Source organism: Aotus nancymaae, unplaced genomic scaffold, assembly GCF_030222135.1.
Source record: "Aotus nancymaae isolate 86718 unplaced genomic scaffold, 86718_ANA_hifiasm-v0.15.2.pri h1tg000011l, whole genome shotgun sequence".
In the NCBI taxonomy this organism is placed as follows: domain Eukaryota; kingdom Metazoa; phylum Chordata; class Mammalia; order Primates; family Aotidae; genus Aotus; species Aotus nancymaae.
In genome coordinates this window covers 68,373,037-68,401,000 of record NW_026988422.1, presented here as the reverse complement: position 1 = coordinate 68,401,000, position 27,964 = coordinate 68,373,037, and the positions used below count along the sequence as shown (strand labels likewise).

At 37.0% G+C, this 27,964-nt stretch overlaps 1 pseudogene; it reads left to right on the top strand.

Annotated features, from left to right (window-relative positions):
- Nucleotides 1–27,855, top strand: LOC110569172 (probable mitochondrial glutathione transporter SLC25A39; annotated as a pseudogene).
- The last annotated feature ends 109 nt before the right edge of the window (nucleotides 27,856–27,964 follow it).

The window sequence follows — 27,964 nt, the reverse complement described above, 5'->3', positions numbered from 1 at the left end:
ATGGTGTATGAAAATGTACTGAACCACCATTGTGTGGGGATGCTTGGGGAACAGCGAGAAATGCTGCTGAATGAGAATACCTCTGGGCCAAGATGGAGGAGGTAAGATGGAGAAGTGGCAAGAGAGAGGTTTCAGAAAGTATTCATGTTAAAAATTTAGGGATTTTTTTAAAAGCAGAAAAGAGGTAAGGTGATGAAGCAGGCAGTGACTTAATCACAATTGTTTTTCAACTTAAAGAGCTAGTTTTTCAGAGGCTTTATGGTGAGGTTTTGAGGAATATGTTTAGATAATTTCTTCCCCTAGGTGGGCAAATTAGTTCAGGTCTCTACTGTTTCTTACTATGCTGTCATCCCAGCCTTCTAAATGTTCCCACTCTCTCCACTTTTACTGTCTCCATGGTTTGCCTTTTCCAGAATGTCATTTAGTTGGATTGTCAGTATGCAGTATTTTCAGAATGGCTTCTTTTACTTAGTAATATACGTTTAAGAGTCTTCCATATGTTTTCATGGTTTGATAACTCATTTCTTATTAGTGTTTAATAACATTCCATGGTCTGATATACCATAGTTGATATATCCATTTATTTATTGAAGGATATTTTTGTTGCTTCCTTTTTTTGAAATTATGATAAAAACACTAAAAACATCTATGTGCAAGTGTTTGTGTGACATGCGTTTTCAATTCATTTGGGTAAACATCTAGGAGCAATATTGCTAGATGACATGGTAAGAGTATGATTAGTTTTATAAACTAAACTGCCAGGCCAGGCACAGTGGCTTATACTTAAAATCCCAGCTCTTTAGGAGGCTGAGGTCAGAGGATTGCTTGAGGACAGGAGCTTGAGACCAGCCTGGGCAATAGAGGGAGATCCCATTTTCCCATCTTAAAAAAATAAAATGAAAGTATTAGCCAGTGTGATGGAGCATGCCTGTGGTCCCACCTACTCGGAGGCTGAGGTGAGAGGATCACTTGAGCCTGGGAGGTGAAGGCTGCAGTAAGCCATGATTGCACCACTGTACTCCAGCCTGAGCAACAGAGTAAGACTCTGTCTCAGACAAAAAAAAAAAAAAAAAAAATAGCAAAAAAATGGATCTTGGTGATTCTAATAGATTGTTTAGGTGGATCTCATTGTACTTTAATTTTCAATTTTGTAGTGTCATATGATGTTGAACTTTTTCATATGCTCATTTGCCATCTGTATATCATCTTTGATGCCAGTTTACATATTTTGCTCATTTTTAAATTGGGCTTCTCCCCAATTATTCTGCTTCAGTGCGTTTTCTGCTTTGCACTGAAATCTGACCTTACTGCTATATTGCCTCCATGAGTAAAACCTTTCAATGGCTGTCCACTGCTCTTAAGAATAGAGACCAACACTATCTGGCTGTGCTCACATCACCTGCCTCAGCTAGCACCAACCACATGCTGCTTCTCTTTGTCCCTAAGACATGGGCTATCTTTCATTCCACATTTGTACATTTATGACAGCTTCAGGATCTTCTTAGAGTCTGTCTACTTTGCCTCAACAGGTACCTATCTTTCTGCTAAATAACTTGTCATAAAAATTTCAGCTTAGCTTCCTTTCTCAAGGAGGCATTTCTTAACCTTAACAAATTAAGCTGGTTCCTTTCCTATAAAACTGGTTTACTTCCCTTGTCTTTTGTGATATGTATCAAGATTATATTTAAATAAATGCTTAATTAGTTGCTTGCTGAGATATAGTTCCTTCTAGGGAATAGACATAATCATTTCTGTTATGATGCTATTACCTGGGCATAGTATTATTGTACCTTGCCGGTAGCAGGAATTCATATTTGCTCAGCTGAACTAATGAATGTCCTTAGATAAACTTGGGTTGTATTCTAACTCTTCCAATTCTTACCTGAAACATCTTAGGTAAGTCTTTTGTCAAGATTAGTTTTAGTTTCTTACCCCAAAGATGTGATAGATAATAATTCCCATTTGACAGATTTGTTTTTTAAGGATTAAATGAGATACATTAATTTCATGCTTTGTAATCTGTAAGGCAATATGCACGTGATTTATTTTTATGATTGAACACTTACTTTCAAAATTGTCTATAAAATGAAGATTAAAATGATTAATACACAGATTAATACTTGGTGGCTGATAAATCTGCCTTACGGATACCTTCAAATCCATTCTGTTTATTCTTAGTATATAGTGTTTAGACTAAAATAATCCTGGAATCAGCTTCTTTGCAAGTTGTGATTCTTATAACACAGCTTTGGGCCTTGTTGGCTTTTCTCATCATCTGTATTCTGCAGGCTCTGGGTGATAATCATTTTATAGATTTAGGATAACAGTTTCATATTATTCATTTTTAACTGATTGCTCACTTCAGCAGAGTAATCATTTTAGAATCTGTTAATGATCCCCTTTGATGACTTTTATAGACACAGCACCACATATTATGTATCTGCAATGTATAAATATCTGGGATTGTTTTTAATTGTGAGACGAGGTTTGTCCAAAGGAATCAAGGAAAGCACAAAACCACAATCAGTGTCACATAAAAGGTACAAATTAACATCAAGAAACATAATTACCTTGCAATTGCAATCCATCATATGTATGTAGATAATATGCTTCTTTAATGTGAGTATGAAAATTTTTTTCTGAAAGCAGATGCTTCCTCCTGCCATGTGGAATGTGTCTGTATGCACCTGAGTCTTGCTTCTTTGTGGCAGCCAAGATAAATAAAGCAAAACCGTCTCCTGAAAAGCACTGGCAGAATATCTGCAGACCATTAATCTTCATCCGCCCTCATTTTGCAGGCAGTATATATGCCACTTTCCACATTTATGTAGGGATCTTCTTTCCAACTTTTTTCTTCTTTCCTCACTCACCCATGCTCAACTGTGGTTCTTCCTTGCATAATTCTATTTGATAGATATAGTATCTTAACATACAATGATTCAAAGTTGTCAATAGCAGTTAATATTTTACCTGACTGTGTGACTTTATATTATCCTATAAATGTACTAAGAAATTGGTCCCTCTTGACTCATTACTAGAAGCCACAGTTTTGCTTATTTCTATTCTATTATTTCTTGACTGTCTCTTCCTTTCTAAGACCCTCCTCTTTGCCTATCTTAATACTCAACTTCATCAATTCATCACTTTGTTTTGTAAGTCCTTATCATCAGTTTAATTTTTCCCTTCACAGTTTTATATGGCCTTTGCCTGTGTTAACACAATGCTCAATGAATTAGGTAGTAAAATTTCATTTAAAATATTTTAACCTGCATATCTATGAAAATTGTTTATTCCTTTTTCAACCAGTTGTTTGGAAACTATGGAAGCACATTTGTTTTTCCCTTGGGGATGGGGTCAAGAAAAATAACACATGACTTCCAACCCCCTGACTCTTTCATATAATTGACTTTTTTCTTTGGATTTCAAATTTCTTTCCTCTGTTTTCATTCCTAATCAGTGGCATCTTGAACTTAAAGTACGAGAGCTTTACCTAAATTTAATAGTTCAGAATCCTAAATTCAGTACTGAAACAAATTACTGATTTTTAGTATCTGTTTAGAAGCTGCTAAGAGTGACTGTCTCAAGCTTTCTGAAATTGCAGAACAGCTATTCTTGTGTTATGAGCCTTTATAACTCACCCACCAGTGAAGTAATAGGTCTAAAAAAGACAGTCTTAAAGCAATCAAAACTGTAAATTATAGAGTTAACACACTTCAGATACCCGCAAGGTGTCCAAAGCCTGATATCATTTTTTTGACTGCTTCTTGAAAGGGCAGTAACACTAAGTGTAAAATAACTTAGTGACATTAAACCTACAGAATGAGAGGATGTGAAGATTTTTTACTTGTATTCTTTCTTGAACTATTTTACAGTTTAGAAATGGCTCAAGTGGGTTCTAATTTTGCAGCGGGTGATTTAGTTATGTTTTATTTTGGAGTACTACATAGCCATTAAAAGGCTATGAAATGTAGACTTTGAGAGTTTTTACTTCAAGCAATTCATAAGGGGAAAAGTTCTTGGCTATTTAAGAAAATAGGTTTTACTCTAAATGAACTCTTTCAAATTTGTAAAAATATAAAACCGGATCATTTAGAGTGTGGTTTCTAGCTTTAGGGAAATAAATTGAGAAAGTTCTCAAACAGCAAATTGTAAATGGAAAATTTTAATCTTTTGAAAAACTTATGTAGATTTTTTACTTAAAATATTTTCTTAAGAGGCGAATACTGCCCATGAACATTCATGAGAATCTTACACTCAATATTTTTATCCTTGTAAAATTGTTTTACCTTTATCACTCATCAGTAACCCCCCATCATCCATTCATATTTGTTCATTCATTTACAATTTATTTTTCACTTACTAAATTAACACATTTACTATAAAGTTATTTGATACCTACTCATTTTTGCAGTTTTACTGATAAATCTCTGTGTTTCTCAGAAATGATTGTCATGCTTTCTCCCTTCTTTTCTGTATACCCTGCATTGTATTAATGTCAAGTTTGGATTTAAAATGTACATGTATATATACATTTTATTCTTTGAATTCATTGTATTTGACAGCTACAATACATATATATTTAATATTGATATACAATATATGTATAATATATGCCTAAAATTTTGTTTGTGTGTATTTTATTCTTCATTTCAGTAATGCCACCCTAGTCAAGGATATAATTTCATCTTCTTGTACATGATTACTTCCATTTTATTGATGAAAGACTGAGATACAGAGATGATAAATAAGTTTTCCAAGGCAGAGGAACTCTGAGCCCTATACAGAAAAATGCAGATTTCAGGCCAGGTACAGTGGCTCACGCCTGTAATCCCAGCACTTTGGGAGGCCGAGGCAGGTGGATCACCTGTGGTCAGGAGTTTGAGACCAGCCTGACTGACAAGGTGAACCCATCTCTACTAAAAATGCAAAAATTAGCTGGGCATAGTAATGGGTGCCTGTAATCCCAGCTAGTTGGGAGGCTGAGGCAGGAGAATCACTTGAACCCAGGAGGCAGAGGTTACAGTAAGGCAAGATCATGCCATTGCACTTCAGCCTGGGCAACAGAGTGAGACTCCATCTCAAAAAAAAAAAAAAAAAAAAGAAAGAAAGAAAGAAAAAGAAAAAAATGTAGATTTCAGCTTCTGTTTGAAATGAAATAACTAATGTGATGTTAAAAGTCATGTTACATATGAAGGAGAAATGTTCTGGTCTTTAAAAAGATAAATATTTTCCGTCTCTATAGTATAACAACTTAGCTTAACTTAACTACTTAACTAATACAAGTGTCTACCTCACAGTCTAGAAGAACAGTGATTACCATGCAGTAAGAGCACAATAAATAATTACTTTCAATATAATTTCTGCAAAATCAAACTTTGCATTTTATTGTTTAGGTTCACTAAATATTACTTTCATTATCCAGCCTTCCTTATTGCCATCTATAAGATAATATTCCCATCCAGGACTATAATACATTATCTAACTTTAACAATATTTTAGCTTTAAATGTATATTACACATATTTTTCTCTTCTTATACCACATCATTAAAATCTAATTTCCATGCAGTAAGCGATCATGTCTTATTGTCTTGTATCATCCTTGATTCTTACAATAATGATGATTATATTTTATGCATTGAATAATTATTTAAAGAAAAATAATGAAAATTGTCTTTCAGCTTTAAGAATATGAAGGGATATTTCTGCCAGTTTTGCTCTTATTTCAGAGGGTGTGTTTCCATGGCCTACAACTGAGGAGAATGCTGTTTTCTGCTTCATGGAAGTAGGAAAACAAAGCCCTGTTGAGCCAAGGGAGGTTGCCTCATTCATAAGGTAAGTGACACAGAGCCACTCAGCAATTCAAAAGGCTATTACTTCACATGTGTACCTCTAAATATGTAAAATCTCTATAAATTATAGACTTTTGCATTACTTCATTATAGTTGAACCACAGATATGATATCTAAGAATACCCATGATTTATTATGACTGTTTTTACTCATCTAACAGAAGAGGCCTCCCATCTACACTCGGGGCAAAGCCTGGTGAGCACAGCAGTTTGTTTCTGGACAAATATGCTCAACCACATTCTCCTGAGATTTACTTTATGCCTTGCCAAGAGCCCATCATTCCAATCCCCAGTTTATGCTTGGACTAGAAATCTAAATCCGATTCTTCAAAACATCTGTTCAGCCAGCTGTTCACTATTTTTATAGTCAGTATTAATCCAAAGCAAAGCTAAAATACCACCTTGCCCTTATGATTTCAAGTTTGCTGCCCAAGATTTCATAATCCCCTGTGATACTTCCTGATTTTTCTAGATATTCACTCATTTATCTTTCATTGATTCGCTTAAGTATTAATTGAATTCAATATTTACTGATCCCCTAAGAAATTCTGGCATGGTACCAAGAACCATGTAAGATTGGTGAATGCTCTAACAGCGGATTTGCTTCAGGTCGGGTTATCCCTTCCCATCTAAGCTTGTGATTGTCTATTGCAGATAGCAATTTTGCTAAACCTTCCATGTCCCAAAGGTTATGGCTACCTAGGATCAATGCATAACCCATTTTACATGGTAGGTAATGGGGTTTATATCTGCGTCCCTACCCAAATTTCATGTAGAATTCTAATCCTCAATGTTGGTGGGAGGGTCTGGTGGGAGGTGATTGAATCAAGGGGGTAGTTTTTCATGAATGATTTAGCACCATCCCCTTGGTAATATTCTCATAATACTGAATGAGTTCTCACGAGATCTGGTTGTTTAGAAATGTGTTGAACCTCCTCCCTCCCTCTCTCTCTTGCTTCTGCTCTCTACCATGTGGCATGCCTGCTCTCCCTTTGCCTTCCACCTGAAGGAAGCTTCCTGAAACCTCCCCAGAAACAGAAGCCACTATGCTTGCCATACAGCCTGCAGAACCGTAAGTTAATTAAACCTCTTTGTTTGTAACTTACCCAGTCTCAGGTACTTCTTTATAGCAATGCGACTTTGGACTAATACAGTAGATTAAGAGATACATGAAGCTATCTCTAAATTTTCAATTTAATGTAACTGACCCTGGATTCATTTTTATTTTCTATGGTTAGTAGCACCTTTTTTCATATTGTTGGAGCATGTAATTTTCTATTATTGGCAAGAATTATCCATGACAAACAACTCACTAATAATAGAAAATTTTTTATACCTAATTTGCAGCAGGGCCTACTCCACTAATGCAGAATTTTGGCATTTCTTCAGTGTCATTTCCCTCCCTATTACTCATCCTTAAGTTTCTAATTAGTGTTGCTCTCAGCTGCCTGTTTTCAATGGGTGTTATTTTATACCTATTCTGCAACATCAATGGAGCCTAGATGCTGCAGCCACTTTCCCTACCCAGTTTGTCTATACAAGCAATTCCAGGGTGAGTGCACCTGGACACAGTGCTCTGTAGCACAAAATCTGCTGCCTTCGATCTGCCACATGCATTGAAACAGGGCCACAGAAACCTGAGATCCCACTAAGCTGTGACTCAGGTAACTTGGATCTCTAACTCTGCTTTCATGTTTACCACCCAGATGCAGAAATTATGCACCATTTAGCATTTTGCGGAACTATTTAACTTATTTTATAACTTAATGCTGATGAACAAGAAGGTATTTTCATTCACTTTGTTCTCAATGTTTTACTCCCTGTTTTTACATTATAAACATAAAATATTCATGAGTAAAAAGGTGGGAATATAATGAATGATTAAGCTCTACCTGAAGGGAAGAGAAAAAGTATTCCTGACAAAAATATGTAAAAATAGTTTAATAAAAATTTTGATTTTTTTACTAAAATCAAATTATCAAATTTCTCTGCAGTGAGGCTATCTTGAAATTCAATTTCTTTATTATTAAGCTATAAGATTGGACAGACATTTATCTCAGCAATTTTGACTTAAACATGAGTGGTAATTTTAGGATTTTAATCATTAGGGGGTGATTTATCACAATCTATGGCTGTCTTTTCTATGATGCTAAAAAAAGACTTGTTTCCTTATTGCCTTTGATTATTTTCTATTCTTCATGATATTTTGTTGAATGTCTATTCAACTTAAATTTCTGACAAGATGAAAGTTAGGGAGAGCCTAATTTGAAGAAAACATCAAGGCAAGGTATTTCTGCCAATCTCAATACCAAACTCATAAAACACTTCACAGAGGTATCTTACGCATTTCATTCTTAAATGCAATCATTTTTATCATCTTAACATGAAAATTAACCTATCATTGTTAACTGAAAATTATTATATTGTTGGGTGTTCACACCAGTTGTAGGAAAACAATGAAAAAGGCATTTCTGTCAGCCAGTAGATCATAGAGAATATCCTTTGTCTGAACTGTAAACCATCGATTTCTAACCTAGTTTGTGATGAGAATCACCTGGTTCTAGATCCTTGAGTAATCTCCACACTGTCTTCCACAGTGGTTGAACTAATTTACACTCCCACCAACAGTGTAAAAGCATTCCTATTTCTCCACATCCTCTCCAGCATCTGTTGTTTTCTGACTTTTTAATGATAGACATTCTAACTGGAGTAAGATATTATCTCACTATGGTTTTGATTTGCGTTTCTCTAATGACCAGTGATGATGAGCTTTTTTTAAAAAATATGTTTGTTGGCTGCATAAATGTCTTCTTTTGAGAAGTGTCTGTTCATATCCTTTGCCCACTTTTTGATTTAAGTTTCTTGTAAATTCTGGATATCAGCCCTTTGGCAGATGGATAGACTGCAAAATTTTTCTCCCATTCTGTAGGTTGCCTGTTCACTCTAATGATAGTTTATTTTGCTGTGCAGAAGTTCTTTAGTTTAATTAGATCCCATTTGTCAATTTTGGCTTCTGTTGTCATTGCTTTTGGTGTTTTAGTCAAAAAGTCTTTGCCCATGCCTATATCCAGAATGGTATTGCCCAGGTTTTCTTTTAGGGTTTTTATGGTTTTAGGTCTTACATTTAAGTCTTTAATCCATCTCAAGTTACTTTTTGTATAAGGTGTAAGGAAGGGGTCCAGTTTCAGTTTTCTGCATATAGCCAGCCACTTTTCCCAACACTATTTATAAATAGGAAATCCTTTTCCCATTGCTTGTTTTTGTCATGGTTGTCAAAAATCAGAAGGTTGTAGATATGTGGTGTTATTGCTGAGGTCTCTGTTCTGTTCCACTGGTCTATCTGTTTTGGTACCAGTGCCATGCTGTTTTGGTTACTGTAGCCTTGTAATATAGTTTGAAGTCTGGTAGCATGGTGCCTCCTGCTTTGTTCTTTTTGCTTAGGATTGTCTTGGCTATATGGGCTCTTTTGTGGTTTCATATAAAATTTAAAGTAGTTTTTTCTAATTCTGTGAAGAAATTCAATGGTAGCTTGAAGGAAATAGCACTGGATCTATAAATTACTTTGGGTAGTATAGCCATTTTCACAATATTGATTCTTCCTATCCATAAGCATGGACTGTTTTTCTATTTGATTGTGTCCTCTTTTACTTCCTTGAGCTGTGGTTTGTAGCAATCCAATTACTGGGTATATACCCAAAAGAATATAAATCATTCTACTATAAAGACACATGCACATATATGTTTATTGCAGCACTATTAACAAAAGCAAAGACTTGGAACCAACACAAATGTCCATCAATTATAGATTGGATAAAGAAAATGTGGCACATATACACTATGGAATACTATGCAGCCATAAAAAAGCATGAGTTCATGTCTTTTGCAGGGATGTGGATGAAGCTGGAAACCATCATTCTCAGCAAAATAACACAGGAACAGAAAACTGCACTGTATGTTCTCACTCATAAGTGGGAGCTGTAACAATGAAAACACATGGACACACGGAGGGAAACATTACACACCAGGGCCTGTCGGGGGTGGAAGGTTAGGGGAGGGAGAGCATTAGGAGAAATGCCTAATGTAGATGACGTTGATGGGTTGGCAAACCACCACGGCACGTGTATACCTACATAACAAACCTGCCCGTTCTGCACATGTATCCTCAAAATTAAAGTATAATAATAATAATAATGAATCACCTGTAAAATTTTTAACCATATAGATGCATTCATGTAAGCACCTAAGCCTCCAGTGATAGGTCTTAGAATTTTGGCTAAACTCTTGTAGTGGATATTTTTTTCCACTGGCCCAGCGTATCTTCTTTTCTATACTTACCACCCTGAACAAACCTTTTATTCTTAGAACAGCAACACCTTTAAAAAAAAAAAAAAACTATTGTGCAAATACAATCTTATTGCTGTAATAGGAGCTGATTTCTTGTTTGATTTCCATTCTGTGGCCACAGTTGGCCTATTCAGGTAGAGTCAACTAGCCTAAGGTATCCCCTGCCTGCCTCTCCAGTTTAGTTCAAGGATCATCAACTGACTTGAATTTTGCCAATTCAAGTTTTTTTCTCAGAAAATTTCAAACCAGGACATGACCAAGTATGTTCTCTGCCAATAATTGCAGCTGGAGTAGGATATAAAGAACAGCAGACGTCGTGGCTCTGTTTCTCCCCTGTGAAGTGGAAGCTTTGCATTGAGAAAGATGTAAGCGGAGGGGAAGAGGAGAACAAAGAGAAAGATGCTGGGAGGAACAGATTCGTGAAAGCGGTAATGTCACTGATTATCCTTATTCTTGAGTACCAACTAGATCCATTATCTTTTGGAGATGGCTGGTTCATCCTTTGTCTGAATATATTGAGCTAATTAATTTGAATCTGCATAAACTATTTTTAGTTCAATTGTAGTTATTTATACACTGGTGATTCAAATATTCTTCAATATTTCAGCATCATTGTTTTAAAATATCCTTGTCTCTGACTGAAGAAAATGTCAGAGGACATCAACCAAATTCTAAATTGTGATTTCTCTCTCTCATTTCTTTTTACTTCTTTCACATAGCTCATACCTTATGTACTAGAAAGTTTCAACCTGTACATCAAGCTGAAGAGCAAATTCCAACTTTTGGTGGAAGACATTTAACTAGCTTTTGTCATTTTCCACATTATCCCATGCATGTAAGCAAACTACTCTTGTTATTTTACTAAACTTAACTCATTTTGTTCTATAAAATTGCCCTGTATTTATTAACACAACCATTCAGGTAACTGGGATTCTGTTTTGGCTTCCGGATCTTAGTCACTGTATTTAATTGCTTCACACTCATATTTGTTGCTAGCAATGGCTGATCTTTTTCCTGGCATCAGCTCTCCATACATAGGGATTGGGAACTTTCTACTAAGGTATGGTTGGTGTTGTGACCACCCACATTCCAACTGACAAAATAGCTGGCTGTCTGCCTCCTTGACTTGTTGAAATCATGGATCTTGGACTCTCAATTCCATTTTTAGAAGGCTCAACAAGCATCTGTGATTAAATTATGGAGCTCTCTTCTCTTCCTTTATGTTGCCAAATGTTTTACTGGACTCAGATTTAAGATTGACTCTAATCTTTTTCTGAAACTTTTCCTCTGCCTGAAGGCCAGAGAGATGAATTATCTCCCAGGAACCTACCCCAAGCTGATGGGCATGATCAACGTTTTGCACATAGTTTCACCCCTCTTATTTTTGAGAATAATTGGCTATACATTTTTAAATTTCAGATGTGTTTGTGCTGAAGTCATAAAAGACAGGGTACAAATTTCCTCAGATGTCTAAAATAAGCAAAAGTTATCTGTCTTTGAATTCAACTAAAAGCAAAAATATACCTTCATAAAGAATTCTATAAAGATGCTAAAAATACAAATATATTGTGATGTTCTTTTAGCCCATTGTTGCAAATATCAAACTTATAACATATTATCCTGTTTTGACAGTACAAAGTTGGATTTGGAAATATGTTAACAATTATTTTGAGAGCAAGAATAAAAAAATAACAATCATGTTTTGTGGTCTGTTAAGGAAGTGGTCTGTGGGTAGCCTGAAATAAAACTTTCATCCTAATTCAAGCACAATGCTTCTCTAGCTCCATGTTTACAGGGATCCTTATTTCCCCAGAATCCCTCAGTTCTCCTTTTACAGAATCTTGCATCTAGGATATGCTGGTGTCCCAGAGAAACAACAGTAAATGTACACAGCAGGGCATTTCCTCTGATCTGTGTCAGCTCTGACACACTTAGAGGAAACAATAGACTTTCACTACAAATTTCCATTTTTCTGTGGGCCCATTAAAATAATTATGCACATTTAATGTGTAAATATACAGTTACTTTACTCAAAATGTTCATGGATTTGTAGGGAAAACAGTATCTAAACAGATATTTGGTTTATAAAGTGGTAAATGCAGCAACAGTGTAGACATTTTTCTGAAGACTGAATGAACAACTTCATGTTGGATGGTTGCAGGGAAGGAGTTGTGGTTTCAGCGTATCAAGGAAGTCTTCTCAGAGCTAGTAAAGGCTAACAGATGATTCTGAAGGATGATGAATGTAGACTTTGAGTAAAAGGAAATATTCTGAGTGCATAGGCAATGATGACTCCTGATTCAGTATGGTTTGTTCAAGAAATCTTAAGTAGTTGGTTATTGCTAAGGACTAAAAGATGATGCATTGTCTTTGCCAGTTTGGGCTGCTATAACAAGGTATTAGAGAGTAGCTTAAAAGACAATTTATTTCTCAAAGTTTTGCAGGTTAGAAGTCTGAAAAACCGGGTACTAGTAAACTCAGATTTTGGTAATGGTCCTCTTCTTGGCTTAGATGTTGCCACCTTCTTGCTCTGTTTGCACATGGCAGAAACAGCTAGCCAACTCTCTGGTCTGTTTTTATAAGGGCACTAATCTTACTCATAAAGACTCCATCCTTATGACTTACTTTCCAAAGGCACAGATCTCCAAATACTATCACACTGGAATTAGGATTTCAACATACAAACATTATAGGGACACAAACATTCAGCTCACTGCAGTATATTGGTGCATGAAGAGGGCCAGGGAAAATGAATAAAATCAGGTCATGAGAACTTTGTCATGTCCTAAATCAAGGGACTCAGATATTTACCCACAAGGCATTTATGAGCTAGTGAAGGAACTTAGAGATGGAGTGATGTGTCAATATTTAAAACATAAATCACTCTGAGGAGCTCATTAAGTGCGTAAATCCTCCTCAGTTGATGACAACTAGTTCAAACAAAAGGCTAATTCAAGTTAATCCACTTAAATTGTTAATTAAGTATCATATTTTTAATGGAACAATTTTATAGTGGTTATCTTTAAAAAATAAAAGTAATATATAAACATATTTATTTTATTATATATTAAATCATTCTTTTTTTTAGCTATGTAGTAATTCTTATAATTAACAAAACTGTAAACCTTAATACTTTTGGTATACACTTTTCACATGAAATTATGTGATAACGTATTTTAAGCCCTGAAATTTACATTTGACTAATATTACTAACTTCAGGAGGGTCAAATTTGTAAGTATACTCGAAGGCTTTATTCTTTTTATCATCTTTTTCCAATGTTTTCACATCACTTTCATAATCTTCATTAATTTCATCTTCTAAAATTGAAAAATGACTTAGGCCTCACCAATTCTCATCTGAAATGGCTTTGTGTATGATTTGTAGTCTCACTTCTTATTCACATGAGACTTCTTAGTAAATTAGAAAAAAGAAAAGCAACCCTTTCTGAAGAGAAAACTTTCATAATAAATGCATAACTCTATGATAATCACATAGACAATACCACTCCTACAATTATGCAACACATGACCTGTCCAACTGTTTGTGACTGTCAGAATATTTGAAACATTCTTCAAGAATACTTGCATCTGCTCTATGAAATCGCTTTTCTTTTGGAATATAAGCAACATCATTTTGGAATCAATTTACATGGTATTTGCATAGTATGTCTAGATATTTGCAACTATTTTAAATATGCAAAAACTAATTATTCAAAAGGATAATGTAAAGTATAGCCTAAGACACTAGGTTTTTTTTTTTTTTTTTTTTTTTTTTTTTGAGACAGATTTTCACTCTTGTCGACCAGGCTGGAGTGAAATGGCTCCGCCTCCCTGGTCCAAGTGATTCTCTTGCCTCAGCCTCCCAAGTAGCTGGGATTACAGGCATGTGCCACCACATCAGGCTACTAATTTTTGTATTTTTAGTAGAGACAGGGTTTTACAAAGTTGGCCACGCTGGTCTCAAACTTCTGACCTCAGGATTCTCACCCGCCTCAGCATCTCAATGTGCTGGGATTATAGGAATGAGCCACCACACTCGACCAAGACACTAGTTTTAAGCAGATAGCAACACTGAGAGTAAATCATTTTTGTAAGTGATTGATCAATTTATTATCTCTTGATGACAACTTTGGCTTCTTTACCCAATCTCTTAAAAACAAGGAACTGCATAGTATATATACACTTATGTAATGAAGATGATATAAAAGGAATAGAAAGAAAAGGGCATACTGAAAACAAAAACCACAAATATCGAATATACAACCCTATAGGGGTGGGTTGGTTGGTAAATGTGCCAGGAGAAGAAAGAAATGTCACATGTGGAGGTTAGATTTGTTAAAAGAAAAAGTAGACAAAATAAATTTGACAGAGTTTATTTGAGCAATGAACAATTTGTGAATTAGGCAGCACTCAGAACCAGAAGAGGCTCAGACAGCTCAACCCAGTAGTGTGAGCAGTGAGCTTTATAGGCTGAAGATGGAAGCAAGGTTGAGAAAGTTAAGGTTACAGTAGGGATTTGGGTGCAGTCTGATCAGTTGTCTGCCTGTGATTTGCTGAAGCGTGGCTGTCCACTATACCCTCCTGAGTTAGGTTACAGTTTGTTACATAGGAACTCAAAATACAGAAATAGTCTCAGGGCAAAGGTCTCTTGCTTATTTAATTTAACAGAGGTTGCAGATATTTCTTGGTCACCCCTTGACATGAGTTAGAATAGCAAGTGGTGGGTCGTGGAAAGGCGAGACTGACTGCCCTCTCTACCTCCCCCAGAGCAGAGAGCATCAGTCCTGCAGCAGGAGAGAGGGAAACCCCACAAGTCATATGCTGCTGTGTGGACTCATGGAGCCACAAGTTAGAACTGGGCCACTGGGAGCTGGTGAGGGCCTGGGCTGAGCCATGGATACCTCATAATCTTAAGGTCCACAACATTAAGTAGCACAAAAAAGACACAATAATAGATTGTGAGAAACACCACAAAAGAAAGGACAAAATATATGTATACTTTAGTAGCTTTACTGGCATATGTTATTTTCTTTCTCTTTAAACAAGAGTTTTGGTTCTTCATTTTGACCTGGGCTTTGCAGATTTTCAGGTCAGCACAGGAAATATCCAAGATGGGCTGAGCCACCCCTTCTCTCTTCCTGTTTGCATAACTCACCAATTTGGACAGTCACAGAGTGAGTGCTGAGGGAGTAGATTGAGGCCTGGGATATTATTCAAACAGAGACTCCTTCACATGCAATCAGAGTGTCAGAGAAGAAAAGTGTTCCTGCTCATGAGTCATAATTAACCTGCAGCAGCTATTTCCGACTGAGAAAATAGGAGCTGTGTAGTGATGAGAACTTGTATATGACCAAGGTAGAGCTGCAGCACTTCATTTGTTTCCTTTTTCATAGGAGCAGGAAGAGCGTGGGGATGTTTTAAAAATATCTCTTTTCCCACCTCTGAGGCATTTAAACTGCACTCTGCACATACCTATAATTACTCTTTCACATAGGTGTGCTCTAGGGTGTTGGCAATGAGGGATAGGATTGGGGAGGTAGGTGTCTGTACTTGGTGTTGTAAAGCAACCCATGAGGATACCCCTAAGCCTTTGGGATCTGAAATGATCCTATCCAATAGTTCTTCCGTAATAGCGTTTATAAAGTTAAACCTAGTCTCAGTGGTTGAGTCTGTTTCACACTTGGGCAAAAAAGGGCAACGATTTAGGAAAAGCTGCCTTTTGTTCAGATTGACCTGGCAAAAGCAGCATACACCCAAGAGGTCACAAGCACCAGCACTACAGACAATGAGTTAAGCCACTAACAAGAATCTTCTCTGTGTGGAAGAGAGTCTGTAGCCTGGTTAGAGACCCATGAAAAACAGAGGGCTGGAGCTTTAAGCATCAATGCCCTTTTCTCATCGACTCTGTTTTCTAGGAGGACTTCAGGCATTTGGAGCTACTCGACCTCACAGTGGGGAAAGGGGTAGGATTGAGTTTTCAGTCTGGCCTCAGTGGGCACGTCAACTCCTGCTTCAGCAGCCACGGAGTGATTACAATGACTGAGAGTACTACTGGGGAACTTGGGAATTCCTGGAAAGCCAAGATCCTGGTGGGGAGGAGGGGAGGCAATAGTAAAACATGCAAGGCTTGGAGCTAGAGCAATTGGAGATTCATATAAAGGTGACTCAGGGGTTGTTCAAGCCTGCAGTGTGCCCATTACTCATTCTTTGGCAATAAACCTGGAATTCAGCACTCTTGTGCTCTCTGGGCTTCTTCCTCTTATATTCAAAGTGATTGGCTATACTTCCTTTTCCAAATTTAACTAGCAGTTCCGCCTTTGGGAAAATGGTGTTAAAGAGAGAGATTTGTAAAATGACATATCACTTGGTGTGATTTTACATCTTTTAGGAGGTTTTGGAAACAGCAGCCTATCTGTCCCCTTGTGTTTAACTCAATTCTCCAAGCAACAAAATCTTGGACAAAAACCACTAACACTCTTCAAATGGCTCACTTTCAAAAGAGCCTAGGAATTTTATTCCTTTGACCAACTGAGGAGAGAAAGAATGCCACAGCACTCAGCAGGGCAATTCAACTTTCACCAGCTGAGACAGAGTTAAGCTTTTAGAATTGTTGCCCCCTAAAGGAAAATAAAACACAAGGAGAAGGAATTAAGATGATCTTGCATCATTAAGCAGTCATGTGCATTACTGAAAGATGTTGCTTTCTTATTGGGGCTATTAAGTATCATTTGAATAATGACTCCAGAGAGCTAAAGGCCAGAGCAAAGACAAAAAGAAACATGAACCTACCAGGAATAAAGAAAAAAATCAGAACTGGGAACAATGGAGGCTTCCTCAAATAAATGTTAAAATCGTATTTGTGCTTACGTATATGTACATCAGGCATCTAAAGCAGAGGAATCATCTCTCATATAAAATCACTCTTATAATTTCATGATATTCTGTAGCCTTTATGAACACTTCTCGTGTTCAGCAATAATTTATATCAGAGTGTCCAACTTTAATTTTAGTCAAATGTAGAGGTTTGTACACACTCATAATAAAATACACTGAAAGACTGGTCCGGAAACTGTTGCACTTAGCTGGGAGTGCGTTTCCTTTTCAAATTGAAGAGAATAGGATTGATATATTAGGATTTCTGTGGCATAGCAAAAATGAGAATGGGGCTGACAAAGCAATGTCATTTGTAAAATATTTCACATTTCCATTAGAGGAGAATTGGCTCCCGAGTTAGCACCAAATGGTGGGTGTGGGGGTAGGTGTGACTTAAGCATTTTGTTTAAGACAAAACCTGTATTTTATGATAGTGTATGTCTTGGATTTAGAGGTAGTTCATAGCTCTTTAGTTTAAAGAATGTGCTAATCAGGTAAATTTTTGATTACAAGGAATGTGGTATGTAAAATTATTACTCAGCTCTTTCTGAAAACCTTGGGAGACAAGAAACCAAGGCATATGCTAATGCAAAGATAGAAGGTGGGCTGCACTCTAAACTATGAGTTAATAACAATGTTGTAAATAAGCTTTGGAAATTTTGAGGGAAAAAATAGTTGTAATTTGTCATAGTAATACCCAAGATGCTTTATTGCCATCAATCAATCATCTAACACATAGGTTCCCAAGTACTAACTGTAAGAGGAATACCCAAGAAAAACATGTGAGGGGCCAGAAGTCTGACACCTGTACTAAAAGCAAGCTGTCTCTGAAAAGTTTAAACAGGAACTAAAGGTTCAGAAGTCATTTTGAAACAGTCTATTCATGTTAATTGCTGCCATCCAAGGTCACAAAATGCAAGTGTGCTATCTAGGATAACATCTGTGGTGAAATCTATCTTGAGGTTCAGTTAGGTAAATTTAAAGTTAATAATCTACTACTTGTCACTTTACAAGAACTTCTGAAGTTTTCTCCTTTCAATCATGGCCCTTCCAAGTGATAGAAACTGTAGTTTTGATTTTTTAAAAAACAAACATTTGGTCTAGGCCAAGGTTTCTTCTTCTTTTAGGGGGAATCTGGAGTCAGATTTACATTTTTGTATAGACTTTTAAAAACAGATGACTTTCAACAGTACCAAGTCTGTTCATAGCTTCACTATTTCTACTACAAAGTTGTCTAATTATAGGTGGGGGCGTGAAAGAAAGAGAAAGGAGAGAAAGAAAGAGAGAAAAGAAATAAGAAAATACCAGAAGAATCAGAATGATAAAAATATCATGAAAAATAGCAGCTGTTCTAGAAAGTTTGATACTAATGTAATTACGCAGTATTGATTACCTTCCCAAATACTCCAAAAAATTCATAAATTAAAAAAAAAATTTTTCTCTCTACAGGATTATTTTGTTCAGCTGAAATTGCAGAGCATTCTTAATATTAAAAAAGTTTCACAAAATACAAAATGTGTTGACACTATAGGAGTCTTATTAGATGAACCATTTTTATTATTAGAATATTAGATTCCTAAAAACCCAAAATTGAGAAATCAAAGAAATTCTTTAAGTCTGAGAAACAATTTTCATCATTCAATCCGGGGGAAACAATACCTGAACCATTTTTACTAATTGTCTAATATTTTATGTGCTTGGGTCAGTTCCACAAATGTTTTGCATAAAGAAGAGGTTGAAAAATTACAAGTCTGCTATTATAGAAGTTCAAGTTATATTGTTTCACAGTTTTTTAAACTGTAAAATCTTAGTTCTATGACTATTGTTTATTTACTTGAATCAGAAAATTTTAGTCCCTTCAGTTTCAGTAAAGTTAAATTTAACACCATGGAAATTAAAACAAAACTCCTACCTCACTATACAAATAAAAATATAGGATCTAAGCATCAAACTTAGACTTCTTAACTTTTAGTTTGAATTAATAGATAAAAATGCCTTAACTCTGGCTGGGCTATTAGATATAGAATTATTTCTGTGCATTCAAGTAATTGACTTAAAAGCTTAAACAAATCTCTTTACCTGAGACAGTTATCTAATTGCACCAACTATCTGCCTTCATCCTGCCTGCTGCATGAGTTCAATTGACTTCCATGTGGCATTGTGGCTTCTCTGCATTTTGTTTATTTGTTTTCCTGTGATAACCAACCAGATGATGAGAAAGGTACATAGCTGTGAGCACACAAAACTATACCGTCATAAATATTTGCTTCCAGTTTGGGGTGCAAGTTGAGCTTATTTTGAGCCAAACTGGAACTCAGTTCAGATGTCTAGCTTTTGTTTGTGGCCTGTTCTCAGTACCCCAGTGACAGATCAAGTCCCTTGTGCACCTGGTGAAGTATGCAACATTAGAGCTTGGTAGGAAGATGAAAGGTAATTTTTTTTAACATAGCTGGTATTCAATATATTGTTTGAAATAAGAGGATTGTAACATTAATCCAAGTTAATATGCATTTTAAATAAAACTGCAGATGCTGTTCTTCTTCATACGTGTCCAATTAAGCAGTGTTAGTTACTGCTCAAATTTTGTTTCTTATATTTGTTGTGGGAAATCACTGTGTTACAAAATGTGCAGTTCCTTGTAGAATGTTGGCTTTTCTCTTTTTTTTTTTTTTTTGAAATAGAATCTTGCTCTGTCCCTAGGCTGGAGTACAATGGCATAGTCTAGGCTCACCACAACCTCCACCTTCTGGGTTCAAGGGATTCTCCTGCCTCAGCCTCCCAAGTAGCTGGGACTACAGGTGCGTGCAACCACACTCAGCAAAATTTTTGTATTTTTAGTAGAGACGGGATTTCACCATGTTGGCCAAGCTGGTCTTGAACTCCTGACCTCAGGTGATCCGACTGCCTTGGCCTCCCAAAGTGCTGGGATTACAGGCGTGAGCCACTGCGCTGGCTGAATGTTGGTTTTTGAAACATTTTCTTCTCTTCTCTGTGAATCAAAATCTAAAATTACAAATTACCTCTGCAGCCTATGCATTTCAGGTTTTTATTAGGGTCTCAAAAATCCTCCTCATTTGAAACGTAGCCAACTGAGTTAAAAGTTTTAATCATGAAGAATTTAGAAAAGAACTGGAGAAATTTTCCTTGCAGAGAATTCTGACAGTCTTTAGCCAGTGGTAGATATGGTGCTGTAGCCATGTGACCTTCTAGGGCCAAGTCCCAAGAATATGTCATAGTTTTGTTAGAACATGAACAATACCCAGAGCAGAAAAAGTAAAAGAAGCTTTTCATTAAAGCCAACTTGCCCTGGATTTCTAGGTCCACTCATTTGCATGGAATGATGGCTTCTGTCACATTTTAATAGTCTCCTGGTTTCTGCATCTACTGGGAGGGGATCACCTTCAGCTGCTACACACTCCCTAGATTTGGTTGGCTTTGTCAGCTTGTCATGGTCACTCTTGATCTCTGATGTCTGAGGCACCTTCCTTCAGTTGACTCTCTCTATAGGCATTGACTCTTGTTCTGTCTTGACTTTGGCTTTTTTAATAGTCACATCAACTTCATTTTTCCCAATTCAACACGTATGAGGGATGAATCAGATATTGACAGTGGTTCTTAATAAATGTTCCCAGGTTAATTTGTTCCTCACAGGAGCCTCTGTTCACTTCATACCCTAATGTTATCACTCCCCAATCCCCCACCCCCTGCTATCACTCCCCTAACCCCTCACCGCCAACAGGTCCTGATGTGTGATGTTCACTTCCCTGTGTCCATGTGTTCTCATTGTTCAACAGCCACTTAAGAGTGAGAACATGAAGTGTTTGGTTTTCTGTTCTTATGTCATTTGCTGAGAATAATGGTTTCCAGCTTCATCCATGTCCCTGTAATGGACATGAACTCATCCTTTTTTATGGCTGCATAGTATTCCATGGCATATATATGCCACATTTTCTTTATCCAATATATCATCAGTGGGCATTTGGGTTGGTTCCAAGTCTTTGCTATTGTAAACAGTGCCACAAGGAATACACGTGTGCATGTGTCTTTATAACAGACCTATTTAGCATCCTTGGGGTATATACCCAGTAATGGGATTGATGAATCAAATGGTATTTCTATTTCTTGATTCTTGAGGAATCGCTACACTGTCTTCCAGAATGGTTGAACTAATTTACACTCCTACCAACAGTGTAAAACTCTTCCTATTTCTCCACATTCTCTCTAGCATTTGTTGCCTACAGATTTTTTAATGATCATCATTCTAACTGGCGTGACATGGTATTTCAATGTGGTTTTGATTTGCATTTCTCTAATGACCAGTGATGAAGAGCTTTTTTTCATATGATTGTTGGCTCCATAAATGTCTTCTTTTGAAAAGTATCTGTTCGTATTCTTCACCTACTTTTTGATGGGGTTGTTAGTTTTTCTCTTGTAAATTTGTTTAAGTTCTTTGTAGATTCTGGATATTAACTCTTTTACTTCAAGTTCTGGGGTACATGTGCAGATCATGCAGGATTGTTACATAGGTATACACATGCCATGGTTGTTTGCTGCATCCATCCCCCATCATCTACATTAGATATTTGTTCTAATGTTTTTAGAAGCAATCCCTTCTAAAACATCCCCCTTCATCTACATTAGGTATTTCTTCCCTCCCCAATCCTCCCACCCCCTGCTGTCCCTCCCCCAGCACCCCCACCCACCAACAGGCCCCAGTGTGTGATGTTCCGCTCCCTGTGTCCATGTGTTCTCACTGTTCAACATCCACTTATGAGTGAGAACATGCAGTGTTTGGTTTTCTGTTCTTGTGTCACTTTGCTGAGAATGATGGTTTCCAGCTTCATCAATGTCCCTGCAAAGGACATCAACTCATCCTTTTTTATGGCTGAATAGTATTCCATGATGTATATGTGCCACATTTTCTTTATCCAGCCTATCATTGATGGGCATTTGGGTTGGTTCCAAGTCTTTGCTATCGTAAACTGTGCCACAGTGAACATACGTGTGCATGTGTCCTTATAATAGAACAATTTATAATCCTTTGGGTATATACCCAGTAATGGGATTTCTGGGTCAAATGGTATTTCTATTTCTAGATCCTTGAGGAATTGCCACACTCTCTTCCACAATGGTTGAACTAATTTACATTACCACCAATAGTCTAAAAGTGTTCCTATGCCTCCACATCCTCTCCAGCATCTGCTGTCTCCAGATTTTTTAATGCTCATCATTCTAACTGGTATGAAATGGTATCTCAATGTGGTTTTGATTTGCATTTTCCTAATGACCAATGATGATGAGCTTTCTTTCATATGCTTGTTGGCTGCATAAATGTCTTCTTTTGAAATGTATCTGTTCATATCCTTCACCCGCTTTTTGATGGGTTGTATTTGTTTCTTGTAAAAATTTTTTAAGTTCTTTGTAGATTCTGGGTATTAGCCCTTTGTCAGATGGGTAGATTGCAACATTTTTTTCCCATTCTCTTGATTGCCAGTTCACTCTTGATTATTTTGCTGCACAGAAGCTGTGGAGTTTAATTAGATCCCATTTGTCTATTTTGGCTTTTGCTGACATTGCTTTTGGTGTTTTAGTGATGAAGTATTTGCCTATGTCTATGTCCTGAATGATATTGCCTAGGTTTTCTTCTAGTGTTTTTATGGTGTTTGGTCTTATATTAGATCTTTAATCCATCAGGAGTTAATTTTTTGTATAAGGTGTAAGGAAAGGGTCCAGTTTCAGCTTTTTGCATATGATTAGCCAGTTTTCCCAACACCATTTATTAAACAGGGAATACTATTCCTCATTGCTTGTTTTTGTCAGATTTGTCAAAGATCAGATGGTTGTAGATGTGTGGTGTTGCCTCTGAGGCCTCTATTCTGTTCCATTAGTCTATATCTCTGTTTTGGTACCAGTACCATGCTGTTTTGATTACTGTAGCCTTGTATTGTAGTTTGAAGTCAGGTAGCATGATGCCTCCAGTTTTGTTTTTGTTTTTTTTGGTTTTTTTTGCTTAGGATTGTCTTGGCTATGTGGATCTTTTTTGGTTCCATATGAAGTTTAAGGTGTTTTTTTCCAGTTCTGTGAAGAAGGTCAATGGCAGCTTGGGGATAGCATTCAATCTATAAATTACTTTGGGCAGTATGGCCATTTCCACAATGTTGATTCTTCCTAACCATGAGCATAAAATGTTTTTCCATCTGTTTGTGTCCTCTCTTATTTCCTTAAGCAGTGGTTTGTAGTTCCCTTGAAGAGGTCCCATCAGAGATTACTACAAACACATCTATGCATATAAGCCAGTAAATCCTGAAGAAATGGATAAATTCCTGGACACTTACACCCTCCCAAGATTAAACCAGGAAGAAGTTGAATCCCTGAATAGACTAATAACAAGGTCTGAAATTGAGGCAGCAATTAATAAAGCCTACCAACCAAAAAAAGTCCAGGACCAGATGAGTTCACAGCCAAATTCTACCAGAGGTACAAAGAGGAGCTGGTACCATTCCTTCTGAAACTATTCCAAACAATACAAAAAGATGAAATTCTTCCTAACTCATTTTATGAGGCCAGCATCATCTTGATATCAAAACCTGGCAGAGATACAACTAAGAAAGAAAATTTCAGGCCAATATCCATGATGAATATTGATGTGAAAATCTTCAATAAAATATTGGCAAACAGAATCCAATAGCACATCAAAAAGCTTATCTATCATGATCAAGTCAGCCTCATCCCTTGAATGCAAGGCTGGTTTAACAAATGCAAATCTATATATGTAATCCATCACATAAACAAAACCAAAGACAAAAACCACATGATTATCTCAGTAGATGCAGAGAGACCTTCAACAAAATTCAACATCCCTTTATGCTAAAACTTTTAATAAACTAGGCATAGATGGAATGTATCTCAAAATAATGAAAGTTATTTATGACAAATCCACAGCCAATATTATACTGAATGGGCAAAAACTGGAAGCATTCCCTTTGAAAACTAGCACATGACAAGGGTGCCCTCTCTCACCACTCCTATTCCATATAGTATTGGAAGTTCTGGCCAGAGCAATTAGGCAAGAAAAAGAAATAAAGGGCATTCAATTAGGAAAGAGAAAGTCATATTATATATTTTTTAACAATAAGTATATTTAAGAACTAATTACATAACATTTTATTCATACAGTTTTACATTTCTACCAAACAATATGGCTTCAAACAATTTCTCTTTTTCCTCTTATGATAAATAAATTTTTTTTCCTATAACTACTCCTTTTGGTGACTCACACACTGATATGTAAATGTGAACTCCCTTCCCAATTTCTATAAGCACACCATGCAAGCAGGGGTATTTATATTTTAATAATATATGATATAAGAACCTAACCCTGAATACAATTTTGATCTTTGAATTTTAAATACATCAATAATATTTACTTTGATGTGAATGTATTTTTCTCAAAAATATCAAGGTTTAGAATCATCAATTGGTTAAATCACCTTTTTAATTATTTTTCTAATTATTTATTGAGTTCCTGCAGTGTCAGGATATGTCAGCTTATGTTTTGGACTCAGCTGGTATGCAGTCATCAAAGAGTAATTTGAGAGCAACATTTATACATTTGAACTTGTATATAGTTTTCTGATTACATGCTCATATGATGCTACTGAATCAACCACAGCACAGTGATGTAATTGATATATGTGCTTGTAATTAACATCATCTATTTATGAAACCCACATTTATTGAGAATCTATAATGTGCAGAGAGTGCTGTGTTAGGCTCTGGGAACATACAAATGAAGAACTCATGATCATTTTAAAGGAAGAAAGTCATATTTTGTGATAGCAATTACAATCCAATGTGATGTGTATATTGAATATTAAGTCCAGTGAAGACAAAGTTGAGAACGTCTAACTTAGTTTGGGTTGCAAGGTATAAATGGCCCAAGAAAATTTGCTTGGGAAGGCATAAATCAAACCTTTAAATATAAGTAAAATGTTCTCAGTAAAATGGGCCAGAACAGGCATTTGGACAAAACAAATACACTGTGACAATTAACTGAGCTAGAGAACACTGAGGCATCAGAGTAAGAAAACTACAACATCATATAGTAATTTACCTTATACAGTATTCCTTCCTTATCCATGGTTTTCAGGTAACTATAATCAACAATGGTCCAAAAATGTTAAATAGAAAATTTCAGGAATAAACAATTCATGTTTAAATTGCATGCTGTTCTGAGTAGCTTGATGAAAACTTACATTTCTCTCCACCCAGCATGGGATGTGAATTTTCCCTTTGTCCAACATCTCCATGCTCCGTAGGCAACCAGCCCATCAGTCACTTAACTGTCTCTGTCATCAGATCGACTGTTGTGGTATTGCAGTGCTTGTGTTCAAGTCACTCCTACTTTACTTAACAATGTGCCCAAAATGCAAAAGTAGGTGTGCTGGCATATTATTGTAACTGTTCTATTTTATTATTCACTATTGTTGTTAATATCTTACTGTGCCTAATTTATGAATTAAAATTTTATCATAGGTATGTATGTATAGGAGAAAACATACTATACATAGGGTCTGGTACTATCCTCATTTTCAGGCATCTACTGGGGTTCTTGCCTTCCCCATTTGCAGATAAGGGGAGACCACTTTATTAATTAGGGAATAAAGTCAATGTGTATATTATCAAAACCAATACCATTATGTATTTTGGGTGTTTATTTTTGTGGGTTACTGAGTTGGTTTGCTAGATATAGAGTCCTGTGTCATGGATGACGCTCTCAGGGGCCTTATAGACTGGGTGAGGCTAGGGATTTACATTAGAAAGACAAGTGTCAATTAAAATTATATTGCAGAGGCATAATCTGATAGTCTGATTTTCTTACTTGTGTGCAGATTTAAAGAGTTAGATGTCTTTCCTTTGAAAATGACTGTATTATATTATAATAGAAGAGTTGAAAACTTTCTGCACAATTTTTTTTTTTTTTGAAACAGTCTTTCTCGATTGCCCAGGCTGCAGTGCAGTGGCACAATCTCAGCTAACTGCAACCTCTGCCTCCCAGGTTCAAGAGGTTCTCTTGTTTCAGCTTCCCGAATAGCTGGGGACTACAGGCACACACTACCATGCCTGGCTAATTTTTGTATTTTTTGGTGGAGACGAGGTTTTACCATGTTGGCCAGGCTGGTCTCGAACCCCTGACCTCAAGTGATCCTCCTGCTTCAGCTTCCCAGAGTGCTGGGATTATAATCATTAACCACACCCTCCCGACACTACACATTTTAAATGTTAAAAATAGTATATATTTGATATTCACTTTCTATCTATTACAAATTGACTAGTTTGTTCTCAAATATATACACTTTACTCAATAGGCTTCTAAAGGGTTTACTGTGTGTTAGGCAATGGAATTGCAAAGATAAATGAAATATATTCTTGACATTTAGCAGCTTACAATCAAATCAGGAGAATGAGCAATCTCTACTTTGACTCCTCACTACAGCTGTAGTAAAGAAAGCGTAAGGTGCTGTGTGGCAAAGGAGAGCAACTAGTGCTTGCAGAAGCACAATGAGCTTCATGAAATGGGGCCATTTGATCTGGGATTGAAACATGAGTAGGAGTTTATCAAGAGAATTCCAGGCACAGGAAGTGTGGAGGTGGGATAAGGAGGTTAATTTTGGTATCCACTTGTAGTTTGGGCTAGCCAAAATGAAGAATATGGCAGATACTAGCAGAAGTGGACCACGGGGTTCAGCTCACTTATGAAGGACTTTATACACCATAAATATTTGTATTATACAATAGTACCTACAAAATATTACTGTACTAACGGTGTCATATGCTTTACATTCTGTGCTTATTTGGATTTATTATTTTCTTCTAATTACTTAAATTTCAAAGACATTTTTCTCATAATTGTTCATTCTAAAGAATGCTAATACTAAATACTGTGTTTATTTATTTATATTTGAGAAAGCCCTTTCCGCATGCACTCCTCTGTAGCTCTTCACCATCTTTCCTCATTTATCTAAGCCTTCCTCCAGACTGTGGAACCTCTCCTATACCAAATTGTCCTCCTGTCTCCAATCCACAGGGAAGTGCCTCCTGTACTACAATGATGTCCTAGAGCCCCTGTACCTGTGCCCAAATGGTGCCCACTGTCCCACCTGGTTTCAAGATCCTACCTGCTTCACTGGCACCATGGATGCCTTTGTGAAGATCGTGAGGCACGAGGGCACCAGGACCCTCTGGAGAAGTCTCCCCATCAACCTGGTGATGACTGTGCCAGTTACCACCATCTACTTCACTGCTTACCACCAAATCAAGACCTTCCTGTGTGGTTGAGCCCTGACGTCTGACCTCTATGCACCCATGGTGGTTGGCATGCTGGCCCGCCTGGGTCAGCCCCCTGGAGCTCATGAGGACAAAGCTGCAGGTTCAGCTGGATGAATGGGCTCAGGCCAAAGGACCAGACTTCTGTGGGCATGAGCTTTGTGGCTGGTGGCATCTTAGGGACGGTGGCTTCTGAGCTGACTCCGCCCTTTGACTTGGTGAAGACCCAACTCCAGGTTGCACTAGGAGCAATGGAGGCTATAAGAGTGACGTCCCTGCATGTGGACTCCACCTGGTTGCTGTTGCGGAGGATCCAGGCGAGTCGGGCACCAGGGGATGCTTTGCAGGCTTCCTTCCTCCAATTATCAAGGCTATCCCCTCTTGTGCCATCACGATCAGCACCTATGAGTTTGGCTAAAGCTTTTTCCAGAGGCTCAGCCAGGACTGGCTTCTGGGCAGCTGAAAGCGGCAAGGAGGCAAGGACCCCAACTCTCCACGGATAGAGAGAGGGCAGGAGGAGACGGAGCCAAGTGCCTTTTCCTCAGCACTGAGGGAGGGGGCTTGTTTCCCTT